Source organism: Manis pentadactyla, chromosome 7 (genome assembly GCF_030020395.1).
Source record: "Manis pentadactyla isolate mManPen7 chromosome 7, mManPen7.hap1, whole genome shotgun sequence".
NCBI lineage: Eukaryota > Metazoa > Chordata > Mammalia > Pholidota > Manidae > Manis > Manis pentadactyla.
The window spans coordinates 26888130-26902548 of NC_080025.1; the positions used below are offsets into that span (position 1 = coordinate 26888130).

Consider the following 14419-nt stretch of genomic DNA (forward strand, 5'->3'; position numbering starts at 1 on the left):
TGACTGGGGGATGTCTTCCATACTGCAGCAAGAAGAGGGGGAGATCCCATTTATTTTATTGTGGTGGTCTCTATCCCCACCGTCCCCAGCTCTTCTCATGCCAGCCTCTGTGTTCTGATGTCACTACCCTTACCACCAGCACATTTAAAAGTCCACTGCAGGGCTGCTTCAACCTTCAAGGCCTTTGGGAGGCTGCTCTACAGAAAGAAAACTCTGGAATGGGACAACGCGGGCCTTGGCAGGCACCTTCAAGGAGGAAGGGCTGAGAAGAGGGGAGGCCTAGGGAACAGTGAAAGATGAAAGGCTCCTTCTGGATCATTGTAACCAACTCAGCTGGGAGAGCTGGCCAGGAACTTCTAGGACCCAAGCAGATGTGGGTTAGGAATGATTAATGGAGATTCAGTTGGGAGCAAAGTGGAGGGGAAGAGAGAGAAAAGGCAAATCTAGGAATTTGGAAGGAAAAGAGGGGCAGGAGATGGGGATTTCAAAAGGAGAGGGGGAGAAGGCAGGACAAGGATGATAGAATATTTGCTCTCTTGTTAACGGAGATAAGAGAAGAAAAAGGTAGTGAATGATTGAAGGACTGAGACAGGAGGAGATGAGGCCAGACTCTGGGTGGAGGGTGAGGAATCTGTGTAGGTAATAACGCATTGTCCTTTAAAAGATACCCACTGCCTTAGCTCACAGCAGCGATCACTTATAGGAGCTGGGTGCCAGACAGCACTGGGATGGAGACCAGGCCTGGTTCCCCTTCCTGGAAACTGCTAGCAAGGCAGTAGGGAGGCTCTTCCTTCCTGCTACTATCACCTTAAGAGAGAAATTGGAAAACCATACTTAGCCAGGCCAGAGGCCTATTAAAACACTCCTGGGTGATGATTACAATCAGTATTTGATGTTGGTTTAGCTGAAACACTAATCTATGCAGTCCTAAATGGGGCCCTAGTAGCCTAAAGCAAGGACAATTTGCAAAGGAATGGCTTGTCACCTGGAAGGGAATAAGGCTCTGTATTCAGCTGGGCTGTTAATGGTAGCCCTGCTGTGGGCAGAGCATTGTGTTAGGAGTGCGTTGAAAAGCTCTTGCAAGTTGTACTGCGCATATGGTACACTTCTGCCCTTGCAGAAGACTGGTGAAGGGACCTCCCTCTCTCCAGGACCTTCTCACGTAGCCCTGGGAGTGAGCAGCACCAGTAATACAGGACAGGGCTGAGGGCTGTTGGAGAATGCCCCAAGCCATTGCAGTGAAGAATAGCAGTTTTGGGTGTCAGGCACTTGGTAGGTATCAGGCACTGTTGTAACTATTGCCATTTATACGTGGAGAGACTGAAGCATAGGGAGGTTAGTCCCTAACTCAGTGTGGCAGTGTGGTCACCTGGAGTCAGGTCTGTCAGAGCCCCACCTCTGACCACTGGCTGGGGTGGTCCTGGGCCAGGAAACCTCCCTAAGCTTCGGTTCCGTCCTGTGTAAACGTAAGGGTGGCCACGTCAGAGTCGGGAGGCCAAAAGCAGACTCTGCATGTCACCTGTTTAGTGTTTTGCACAAAGGAAGTCCCAGGTAAATGATGGCTGTCCGTGCGGCCACCCACCTCTGTGGGGGCAGTTGCCCTGCAGAGCAGCCACAGCAGCAAACGGATCCTGAGGATCCCAGCCGGGGAACCCACTAGAAAACCCAAGCTGTCTTAGGTTTCTACCCAGATGAGAATATCCCTCTCCCAGCCTCCAATCAAAGGTGTCTTTTTAAACAAATGCCCCTCAGAAGCCATTAAGGAAATCCTTTAGGATATTTAGAATATGTATAGACTTTTTTTTCGAGCCTTCAATTTACATAAAATTCGCCACCCAGGAAAAAATGCTTGAGTCAGATAGAGAGCAAGAGGCGGTAGATGTTTTGTTGTTTGGGGTTAATGTGGGCTTTCCAGGCCTTGCTGAAGCAGAACTGCCTGAATGATCACCTCTCTGCATAACACTCAAACCCTAATGGCAACAACATGAAATAATATCTCACTGGGTAACTATTTACATTTTTTTTTTTTTACAAGCTGTAAGAACTCTGAAAAGTCTGCCGCATGGAGAACTTGGTTTTCCTCTCTGGCGCTTAATATCTTTCTGCGGCTGGCAATTACTGCCTTGGCCAGGAGCCCTGATGTAGCGCACTAAGGCTCAGGGCACATGGACCCACTTCCTCTTCCGGCCCATCTCCGGGGCTTCGGACACAGCCCAGGGGTGGGAGATGTCCAGAGCGGTCTGAGAAGCAACGGGATTAGAGTAAGAACCGCTGGCCTTCGGGGAGCCCACTCAAGTGACTCCTTCTTTATTATCACCCTTATCGCCTGGCATTTGCCATTGTGTGTTTACTTGTCCATTCTTCCCCTGGACTCCTCATGCTTCTGGATTGTCCTCATCCTTTGTATTCTTACTGCCTAATACGGGTGTTAACTGTCATCCCAGTTGCCAACACTGAGAGGCGAGCATTGACGCCAGCATTTGGCACACATTATCTCATTTAATCCTATCATAGAGTTTGGTAGGCCCTGTCATTAGGAGGTGGGGCCTATTGACACCCCCATTCAGAGGGGAGGAAGTGGAGGCCCAGTGGGGTTAAGTGACTTGTCCAAGGTCCTGGCTGATAAAAGGTGGGGCTGGGATGCAAATCCAGGCAGTGTGAATGCCCTAAATGCCCAGTGAATGTTTGCTGATGAATGAAAACAGGAATGTTACACATGGATGGCTATTTATTTATATTTCACCTTTCCATGGTCCCCAAAAGATTAAAGGTGGATGACTTTGTATTTTTCAAAATGGGAGCTCTAAAAACATGTCGAAGTGTCTTTTCCCAGATACATGTTTGTGTTCATCATTTCACAATTTTCTGAGGTATTTGGGCAGGTGTTTTTAATCCCTTTTGACAGATGAAGCATTGGGCTCTGCGAGCTTATGGGGGAGTCTGAGGTCCCACAGCGATTCGCTGGCAGAGGCCTTCCTTTCTCCCTCCCGGATTCTCCCATCTCCCAGCCCATTGCCACGTGGCTGGGGAGGTAATTCCTAGTTAAAAAAGAAGGAGGAATTAACTACTTTTCCTCCCCCTAGAATTTCCTTTGGAGATGTGGGGGGAAGGAATGGACAAAAGGCTCTGTAGGCTGAAGCTTATCATAGAGCCCTGGTGTTTGATCTGGGTCCTTGAGCAGGGTGCTTTGAAGAAATGGTTTAGTTTATGTCCTATCAGCCCCCCGGGGAGATAGGCTGGGCTGGTCTGGAGAGGGGAGATGCTGTAGGTGAGCTTGCGAAGCTCTGCTCCCTGCCTCTGCCCCACCCCATGTATCAGCCTTAGCCCGGGGCATTCACCCTTGACCACTTTGTTCCTTTGGGCCTGCAGTTCTTAAAGATTCCTGTTTTAAGTTGCAAATACTACTGTGAGGAATCCTGCCTGCAGTCATTAGCTAACACCTCAGCTGTGATTAGCAGTCAGTGAGTCTGTCACTGAGGGTAATAATAATGTTTATTGGGCACTTACCCTGTGCCAGAGGCTGTTCTGAGCTGCTCACATATAATAATGCATTTATTTCTCACAACTAACTGTGGAGGGGATTCTGCTGTGAGGCCTGTTTGATAAGCAAAGCCCTGAGGCCCTGAGAGGTTAAGTAACTTGCCCAAGTTACACAGCCGGAAAGTGGTAGAACCTGGACTCAGTCCAATAAGTGGTTTCCTAAGCCAATCTTCTGAGAAGCACTTGAGGGAGAGGCTACCGCAGGAACAGAACAGCAGGAGAAGCTGAAAACCAATGGCTTTCTTCATTTTTCAGAGCCCTGGGCTTCTGGGTTAGGATTTTCCTTTCATCCAGAGGAAGGAGAATACTGTAGACAGGAAACTGAGGCAGGGAAGGAAGCAGAAGCACACTCATTCAGTAATTGACCTGGAGTTCATTCATTCCATTACTCCTAATGGCCACTTGATAGGTGCAAGCCCCAGGCAGTGCACAGGTAGTAAGGACCAGGCAGGCTAGTGAGTCCAGGCCTCCAGCCCCTCTGGTGTGCACTTTCAACAGTTCCTGGAAGGCCGGGCAGCTCTTCCCTTTGGGCGTCTGTGTGCTTCATTTGCAGATTAGGAAAAAAAAGTCAGGAGACCCAAACTTAAATTCTACTTAGTACCCAGTGTTCTTAAGTGCATTTACTCAAAGTTAAATTTGATCCCACTGACACTCACTGCTGCTTTCTGGGTGCCTGTGTAATCCATGCTACGTGTGTAGATACTCTGTCTCTTATCTGGGTATGTGGGGAGTCCAGGAGTAGAGGGAAAGGCCCTGAAACGGAAGTGGGACCATGCTTAGGCAAACAGCTGCCCGCACGCACTGAGCTTCCCCTGGCTGGAACCAACTGGTGCCCCTGGGCCTTCAGAAGACCTTGGTGGGTGGCAGACTGGAGTATCTCAGTTGCACAGGGCTGGTGTCACACCTGCTTCTGACCCTTCTGTAGGCTCCAGCCATGAAGGTGATGATGTTTCCATGATCCCCCACTTCTGGTGGATAAGCCTCTAAGCTTGCCCTAAGCAGGAGCCTTTTAGGCTGGGCTTCAAACCACCTGGGATGTGCAATTCCAAACTCAATTCAGCAAATGCAATTAGAAAAGGGGAGAGCTGCTCAGGCAGTGGCTCAATTATCACTGGTTGTATTTGATAAAACCAAATTCCAAGATGTCAGAGCAATTTCGAGGAGTGTTTATTTCTGTGGCCCTCTGCCAGCCTCTGCTCAGAGAAGGAAACCTGAGAGGCGGGGGGTCCCAACCAGCCCTACTGCTGCAAGTATCCAAGTATAGTGGTCTATTCAGAGCAGGGATTTACATAACCAGTCCCCTTTAAAAGTGATATAAATTATTTTTATTTAATGAAGAATGCATTTATTTATTTATTTATGTTCAAGTGCATTCCTGTAGTGCCAAATTCCAAAGCTGTGAGAATGGACAGTGAGAAAACCTCCCTGTAGGTATGTAAGCTCCCTCCCTGAGGCATCAATGCTATGAATTTATTGTCCATCCTTCCACAGCTATTTTGTACATGGATTAGCAAATACATATATATTCTTTCCCTCTTTTATACACAAATGGTGGCATACAAACTTATGCCATTGCTTTGAAAGAATTAATATATTTTGGGGATGGTATTATGGGCTTCTGTTTTATTTATTTGTTTTTTCAGGTTCACCCCATCATTACATGTACAAATATTTCTGCTTTTACATGGTTCTTCTAACTGGTTCCTTACTGGTGGACATTCAGACTGCTTCATGTATATCATTTTCCATGTGTGCTACTCTAATTGTAGGATGGATTTCCTAGGAGTAGAATTGCTGGGTCAAAAGCTATCTGCATTCAAAACAAACCCCTTTAAGAAGGGGGATAGGACAGCCTTGGAGTAAACTGAGAGTGCAGCTGGGGGACTCAGGCAAGGAAACAGGGAGATACCCTGGGACCTTCTGGTCACACTCATGTGGAGAACTCGGAAGGTTTACTAAGAAGAGGCTCCTTTTCTGTCTTTGGATTTAAGAAAACGTGCCTGCTTTTCTCTCTTCTTTCCCCCCTTGCCACCATCTCCCTCGTTTAGTAGAAGAAGAGAGAGAGAAATATTCAAGTCTGGCCTAAAAGAATCCAATCTACTGACAGACACCTATTTTAATTTAGCAAACTTCCCAATAAGGGAGCCTAACACTAACTCGGATTATCTATACTGTTTTTTGTTCATGCTCAGTAAAAGGCAGAGGTTCACATCCAGGACGGTACATAAAATGGTTTTGGTGGTGGTAGAGGTTCGTCTCCAGTCCTAGCTGTGAATTTCCAGAACGAGGCCTGTGCAGGTCTGGATGGCGTCACCTCACGGAATCAATCATTAATCAGTAATTGTTGGTAGAGTGCTCACCAAGGCGAGTGTCTTCATTTTGGTTTTGTTTTTATTTTTGAACAGGTACTGCCTGCAGAATTCAAAGGTACAAAAGGGCACGTACAGATGATTTCTCAACAAGGGCTGAGACGATGAGTTTTCTGCTTTGTCAACCATTTGCCAAGCATTCCCCGGGTGTACAGGCAGGTGCCCCTTCTCATGGCAGAGCCAGGCAGCTCCAGCCTCGCTTTTGCCCCCTTGCTTTCCATGCCACTCCTGGGCCTCTTTGGGCTACAGTCAAAGCTTACTTTTTGTTAGCGACCTTGACTTTGTGACACCAGGAAGAACCAAAGGGGGACTGGGCAGTGTTGACAGGTTCATGAAATCAGGATAAATTTACCTTCCAGGTTGTCTAAAGTAGAATTCCACTGTCCTGAAGAACCTTCCTCAGGTCCCCTGAGGCCCCCTTGTCTCCCAGGGCCTGTCATTGCTAAGTTCAACGCAGCCGCTTTCTGCCAGACTGCCTTTGTTTTGTTCATTATTTCCTTAAATAAATAAATCAATAAATTGGTAAAAAAAAAAAAAATTCAAGCCAGAAAAATGACAGTAGTTACACCACAAAGAGACTGTGTCCTTTTGCTTACATTTTTTTCCCTGTTCATCAGGCCTGAAGGGGCTCACAGCCCCTCTCCTCTCTAAGCTGGGTGAATTTTCACCACTGCAGTCAAAATGCATAATGCCAATCTTATTTATGACAGGAGACATGTTTTAAAACAGTTGTTTTAAAACAACTGACAGAGATGCAAAATGGGAAATGACAAGAAAGTGAGATTTTTGGTAGGGGGGCAGGGCGAGGAGGGGAAATAGGATGCTGGCAAAGGAGAATGGTGTTTTCCTTATTAAAAGTTGGAATTCATCCTTTATTCCTGGAGCAAATCAAGAAAAGCATCCCTGAGGAAAGCTGGGGAAGGGACATTGCGTAATGACAGTACTCAGAGGCCAGAGCAATAGGTGCTCTGGGGCTGCTTCTTATGGGACCGTCTCGAAAGGCTATGCTGTATGAACACGTACAGGCCATATAGGGGCAAGAAGAACGGCGACCTCCCCTGTGCGATGTCCCCAGGCAACTCCACAGATATCTGTGAGGCCCCCGATCTCTGCCCTTGACAGATGCTTCCCGTCTGGCCAAGATTCCAGGCGGGGCCCTCTCAGAACAGCAGGAGCCCAGTAAAGGCTGTGCTACAGATTTCTCATTCCCTGTGGGCATAGGGGAGAGAAAAACAATTTTCTCATCTGTGTTTAGGAGTCTTTCCTACAGCCAACAACTGGAATTTATAATCTGCTTCTTATAGCTGTTCCTGCCTACAAGTCTGGAGGGACAGTGACAGAAGATGAGACTTCCCTGATCTTTAGAAGAGGAGAAACAGAGGGCAAAAATCAAGAACAAAAAAGGGAAAGTCAGAAAAAGGGAGAAGGAACTTGGACGGGAAAGGAGCGACGGTCTCTGCTGTGACAGTGGGTTTTAAAGAAGTCTCTGGAGGGGCTGACAGGACCCAGTGCATGGAAAGGAGTTGGAGTTCTCTTGTCACATCTTTTTAGAAGCCTTGTTTTTTTCTTCGTGGTTTGGGAACCTGCAGCAGCTGTGGCTCCACTTTAAGATCTTTGACTTTTTCTCCTTGATTTCTGGACATGATCATGTTGATATAGGACTTGGTGGATCAATTCAACCAGCTCATCTCTTTGATGGGCAGTGACACAGCCAGGTCTGCAGGGCCTTGCACCCAGGGCCCGCTTATACCCCGTGGTGGGGCTGGGCTGCCTCTTTGACTGAACCTTCAGGTCAGACTGTGCAGGGTGGGTAGTTAAAGCATTTGGTCAACTTCCTCCTTGGGGACGTGAATTCAGACCGTTTGAGAGCACACCCGCCCCCTCAACCATCCTGCAAGCAAAGCAGGATGTTAGTTTCTCAAATCTCAGTATGTTTTGCCAAATAAGAGAGCGTTAATACCCGCTGCCTCCCCACTCTGCATGAATTGGATTACTTAAAGCATCTTTTTGGAGACATCAGCAGTTTAATAGAGGCAATAAGTCAGGGCTGCCCTTGTGTTTTATTTTTCTGCCAGTATTTAGTTAATTAAAGAATGCAAATTAAAACACCTTAATTTATATAATATCAATACAGCGCCTTAAAACATTTGGCGTGACTACTCTGGCACGTCCCTTACATAAATTCGTCAGAGTAGCGCTAATAAAAATGAAAAAGGTTGTAAATCAAATTTAATTTATTCATCTTCTGTTTGGTACAAAAGCATATGCCAAATTCAAGTTATTTATGAGCGCGTCATAACAATAGGCCTTTTGGTTGGTCGCAAATGACAAAAAAGCGTTTTCCAAGGGATGCGAGTTTTGATTTTGAAATGTCTCTAGATGCAGCTATTTTCTGGGCTCTGATCTATATAATTTATAATTTTGCACCCATATCGCCAGAACAAAATAGATTTAGATATTGGAAAGCGTATCGAGCCTAAAAAAAACGTGGCAATATCTGCTCAAAAAGGGACCATCTGTATGTAGACTGACATATACGCTATACGTTCTATGGAGCGTGAGTCTTCAGGTGAGATACAAGGTCGGTGATTTGTATCGAATTTCTAGAATATTCCATTAAGAGGATTATCGCGCAGGAGGCTCCCATACAGACAGCATCGGAAGGGATTTGTTGTGCAGCTGCTTTCTGGGAAGCTTGGAGATGAACTCCACGTACATGAGTGAATACTCAAACACCCATTTTCATCTCTCCTGTCCTTTGCTGATTTATCTTCCTTTGTCTGGTGGATCTGAGCATAGAGTACATTTTATTCAGACCTGGAGGAAGAACTGTAGGCTGCACTCAGGGGTACCGAGGGATGGCAGGCTCTCCTCCCATGGCAAAGCTCCCTAATGCAATTGTCCTTTTCAAACTCCCTTCTTTGCTCAGCTTTGAGCTTCATCCTGTTACTCAAACAGGTGTCAGGGCATGTCGGAGAGTTGGGAGAGGTTTTGGAAAAACACTGTCCACCTTTATCCCGTCCTGAAAGACCCAAGCAAATTCACAAATCCAACCTTCTTGCCAACCCGTGACCTCCCTCCTGGGGAGGAAAAACCCAGGACAATACTCTGCCCTATTTTATTCATTTTCTTTTAACAGCATCATTAGCTTGGCGGAAGAGGTAGACAACTGTGGTTCCTCACTTGGGGAAATGATGGGCAGAGGTGGCAATTGGCAACTTTCTGTGACCTTGACAGCCAGGGGTCTTGGGCTGGCACTAGGGCTGTGGGGAGACTACAGCAAACCTCAAATAAAATACATTCTGGTGGTTTCCTTTTTGATATTAAAAACAGTGCTATACATTGCACACTGGTTCCATTTAGTGCTGATGGGATGCCCTCCCTTGCCTCAGACTCATTGCAACACTGAGCTAGCAACTATAGTGTTTAAAGTAGATGCTCCTTTTTGGGGGGTACCAAGCGGAGCCAGGAAAGGTCCTAGAAAAGTTAACTTCCCCTAGCCTCCATGCCCTCCCAAGCTCCCCCTACCCTTTCCATCTTGTAGTTTCTCACTGGGTGAAGGAAAAAGAATCTGTTGTGGCTGACTACCCAGCCTGAGTGACAGGCTGAGCCCTCTGTGTTCTGTCAGGACACATGGCATCAGTGTCTCGGTGGCTGGGTCGGAGGGAGCACTGTGGGCAGTTCCTGGAGGCGTCCACGCAGAGCCTATATACATCTCCATGTGTGATCATGGGCACACTTGTTCTTACTTTTTCTTACTACATGTCATCTTTAAAAGGAAAACCTTGCCTTTATATTTATTTGCACCCTTCCCGCCTCCAAAAAAGATTTGAGGTGGCTTACAATTCAAAACGCAGATACAGTAAAACCTGGAGCCATTAGCAGAAAAGTAACCAGATCAGAGCCAAGTACAAAGGAGGAGGGGAAGGAAGAAGCAGAGTAATTATACCAGAAGGGGAAATATTTAGATTAAGGAAAGCTAATGCAATTCAGAACGGAACCCAGCTCCTAACTCCCAGGTAGCTTGGTGGGCGCTGCCCGCTATTTGGAGAACTATAGGCTATTGCACCTCAAAGGCAGGTTTAAATTCCTCCTGAGGGCTCCCTGACTCTGAGAGCTTGGTGAAGCTAGTTCAGCTCTCCGTTTCCTCATCTGTGCAGTGAGGATTAACTCAGTCATCACAGAGTGCTTGAGGAAATGCAATTCAACAGCAATGAGAGCAGCTCTTACTTAGCCTGTGCCATGAATAGCTACTCTTCTAAGTCTTTTACACAGACACAGTTCATCAATTGTAAGTTGCATTTTTCCACGTTTTTAACCTCTCTGGCACTGATTTAAAAAAAAAAGCATTGTATCACATTGTTTTGCAGCTTTTCTTTCTTTTTTTGTTGGACCTAAAATAATGGTGCACTGAAGATTAGATGAACTATATTGTTAACTCCTTTAAGCCTCCCAGTAACTCTATGAGGTAGGTGCTATTTTTGCCCCATTTTACGGAGGAGGAAACTGGGGTATTGAAAATTTAAATGACTTGTCCAAGGGTTATAGCTGAGAATGTGACCCTAGGCTGTTTGACTTTACCACTAGACTAATACTGCCTTTCAACAACTATTTCAGCAACAATTATTTCAAATTTCACAAACAAAAATTTCATTCTTGGGCACTGGGGATATAAAATAAAAAGGCACGTACTTGCCAAAGGATCGGACTCCAGTGAGGGGAACAACATGTAAACAAACCATATCTTGGGGCATTGAATTAATGGAAATATACCCGAGGCATTGAGGTAGAGGAGGGGGAGGTGATCTGTTTTTCTGAAGCCTCTGTCCTAGGCTGAGCTCTGTACTAAAAACTACTCCTCCAGCAGGTCAGGAGAGACCTATGATTTCTTGGCTTTGAGAGGAGTCTGTTGGGTGGACCTTGAATAACAGCCAAGGAACAACCTCAGTGGTCAAGTTCCAGCAGCAGAGAACAAGAGCACAGGTACTTCATCTATGGCCATTTCCTGTATGGGCACAGAGCAGAGCTGGGACAGAGATCTTACGGAAGCACCGTGTTCTCAGGCAAGGTTGGGGTAGAGACAAAGAGAGACGTTTGGTCTCCCAAGGTTAGCGCTGGAGGTTCTGTCCCTGGTCATCCAAACCAGGAGGGTGGGGAGTCAGGGGAAGACCGGAAAGGGGGCAAACAGGGAAGGGAAACAGGAATGAGCCACCTGTTTGGAGCAAGAAAATGCAGTTTCAAAAGGGGTGGGACAGTAGCCTTTGGGCCACAGTGAGGGCCTGGGAACGAAGGAGCAGATCTGGAGGGAGGATGCCTGTGTCTGAGACCTGATTGTGCTTCTTGGGAGCATGCTATTCTTTGAGTCTCCATTTGATCATCTAACTAACGGGCATAACAACATTGCACTCAGTAACGCACACGGTTAAGAGAGCAACCAAGATAACAGGTGGAAGGACTTTGCAGACTAGAGAATACTGTGCAAATGTGAGCTATGGGGGTTGTCTTCATGGCCAGGAGCCTGCTCTTTCCTTTCCTTCCTTGCTATATGAACTGGGACGAGTTACTATGGGGGAAAAAGAGAAGAGCACAGGGCGTGGGGCTTGCCCATAGTCTCAGGCAGTCCTTAAAGCAGCCTGACATAGGACTTGAAGCTCCTCCTGGTTGGGGGTCCCACTGACCTAGTGAGAAAGTGTGGGTGTTGCAGGCCCTGCACTAGAGTTCAGGGACTCTGCCCCATGGGTGGGGATGGCGTCCTAGCCTTCATCACTCACAGCCCCCACCTTGTGGGCCCCAGCCAGCAGCAAATGTCTGGACACTCTGAGAGCTTTGGGCCTATCTTCTCCCATCAACAAAGAAAGCTCAGCAGCCAATAAATCAGGATTTAACAAACCAATAAACAAAACCAAAGCGAATCCATTGTGCCAGAACTTCCCTGATAAAGATTATTTTCTAAAATTTCAAGCCTTATAGTATTAAAGCTTCTCCTGGACCAAACAAGAGCAGGGTGGAATCCCACTGGCATTAGCCATGGGCTGGTTGGGACCCAGTGAGGTTGGCCAGGGTGCTGCCTACAGGAGGGAGGAGCCCAGCCTGGGAGCGGGTAGGCGCTGTCCCAGAGTAGCTGGGGACTGGTGTTAACAGACCACTCGGCTAGAGCAGAAGCTGACCCCGCCTTCTGCGGCCTTGCCAGAGGGAGAAGGAAGGAGGAAGAGGCCCGAGAGCCAGGAAGGGTGAAGCAAAAGCAAAGGCTTGCAGGGCGAGGCGTGAGGACAAGGAGGGGAAAGTGCACGGAAGAGGGCTGGGCCAGCCAGAGAGGGGGTGCCCCCCGGGAAGGCCTGGCAGCCCTGCTGAGCACCCCCAGGCCTCTCCCCCTGTCCATTCTCACCCTTTTGGGAGACTCAGGCCTTCCGAGCAGGGCCTGCCTTCCTTGGCAGCAGACAAAAGGCCATTTCTGAGTTACACAGAAAATGTGTTACTTTGCCAGAGGGCCGGGAAAGGCTGCCCGGCCCAACGCGCAGAGCCAAGCGGGTGTGGGCAGAGGGGGGCTGTCAGTCACAGGAACCCTTGGTGAAAGGGGCCCCTTGTCAACTTCCCCTGCCTTTGAAGTGACTGGGATGGAGGTGCTCAATTAAAAGCCCATCAGTCTGTAAGTAAATCAACGCCTATCAGGCCTGTCACATCAAACAAACGATTATTACCCCAGCCCGCCCACCCCATTAATCTGGCTGTTCCTTCTTGACGGCCCAGGGTCAGGTCTCCGTAAATCCTGTACTGGATCGCAGCCACCTGGATTGGGATGAAAGCCCCGGAGCAGCCCGAGGCCGGCTCCGGTGTTTCCCAGCGGCCCGGAGGGCGGAGGGTACCTCGAAGGGCAGCGAAGGGGTGCAGACGGGGCGACGGGAAGAGGTCTGCGGCTGGACAGACACAAAGGGACAGAGACAGAAAGAAACAGATCAAGAGAGCAAGCCTGAGGACATAGGCCAAGATAGAAATACCTGGTAGAGGAGACCAAAGAGGATGGGACAGGTGCCACGAGGACTCCCGGAGGAGGCTAAGCATGCATAGAGGCTTCCGGAAGACGAGGAGGCGTCGGTGTGGCGTTTCCCGCACCCTGGGCTCTGAGTCTCAGAGTCGGAGTGATCCGTTTGAGCGGCTGTTTCCTCAGCTCTCCTTCCGTGCCTGCGCAGCCCCCAGACGTCACCTAGCAGAGGAAATGTTGGTGGGGAGAATGGAGAAGCTCAGTCAGGGCTTTGCTGAGTGATACTCTGTATGGGACATCAAATTATGTGATGGCCAGAATTTGATTTTCTGCTATAAAAGGATATAAACAGATAAACTGGACTGAAGTGTCAGGTCCTGACGTTCTGCTGAGCAAGTCCCTAGGGAGCACTTAGTTCCAGGGCGTTTCTCCTGGGCTTGGAGGGGTGTTTGGCAGGTTCTTTCTGCTCCTGGGATCAAGCTCTGGCTTTTTCCTATTATAGACCAGAAGGAAAGATGGGGTGAGAAGAAAGGAGACAAGACAGCTGTATTTTGGGATGAAAGGAGGGGTTGGGTAGTTGGTGAAGGGCAGGTTGGAGGGGGTGAGGAAGGACATGTAGCTTCCAGCTTAGAAGAACAAGCCTTGCTTTTTAAGAGAGACTAAGAACAATCTTTCCCTAAATGGCTGTCCAGAGGTGCCCTAAGGCACCATTCACCCTGAATGGTGATGTTTCATCTTTAAGAAGGGCCACCACATGCCTTCCCTGTTACTAGAGGAATAATTCTCCTAAGGAAATAAGAGATGGAACTGGAGTAGGGGGGACTGAGGAAGGGAACTTCTTCCCTTCTCCCCAACAGGGATCTGGGTACCCAGCCTAGAAGCCTATGGTGACTTCTCACTAGACAAAGGAAGAAAAATCTAAAGACTGAAACTGGATCTCTATCTTACAGCACACACAAAGATCAGCTCAAAATGGATTAACAACTTAATTGTAAGACCTGAAGCCATAAAACTTCTCCAAGAAGACATAAGCAGTAAACACCATGAAATCAGCTTTGGTGATGGATTTCGGATTTGACACCCAAAACAAAAGCAAAAATAAGCAACTGGGATGACATCAAACTAAAAAGCTTCTGCACAGCAAAGGAAACCATCAACAAAATGAAAAGGCAACCTACAGAGTGGGAGAAAATACTTACAATTCTTATATCTGACAAAGGGTTAATATCCAAAATGTAAAGACATCACATAACTCAACAGCGAAACAAGCAAACAATCTGACTGAAACATGGGCAGAGAACCTGAATAGACATTTTTCCAAAGAAGATGTACAGACGGCTACCAGACACATGAAACAGTGTTCCACATCACTAATCATTAGGGAGATGCAAATCCAAACCTCACACCTATTAGAATGGCCGGTACCGAAAAGACAAGAGAGAACAAGTGTCGGCGAGGATGCAGAGCACAGGGAGCCCTCGTGCACGGTTGGTGGGAATGTCAATTGGTGCAGCCACTATGGAAAACAGGA

General features: G+C 47.6%; 1 long non-coding RNA gene across 1 annotated transcript; it reads right to left on the reverse strand.

Annotated features, from left to right (window-relative positions):
- Positions 1-3853: 3853 nt before the first annotated feature.
- On the reverse strand, positions 3854-13399 carry LOC118919327 (uncharacterized). The gene is made up of 3 exons (XR_005027455.2): positions 12905-13399; positions 6262-6406; positions 3854-5952 (listed from the first exon to the last, which is right to left on the reverse strand). It is a non-coding gene; the product is annotated as an uncharacterized LOC118919327 (long non-coding RNA).
- Positions 13400-14419: the final 1020 nt, after the last annotated feature.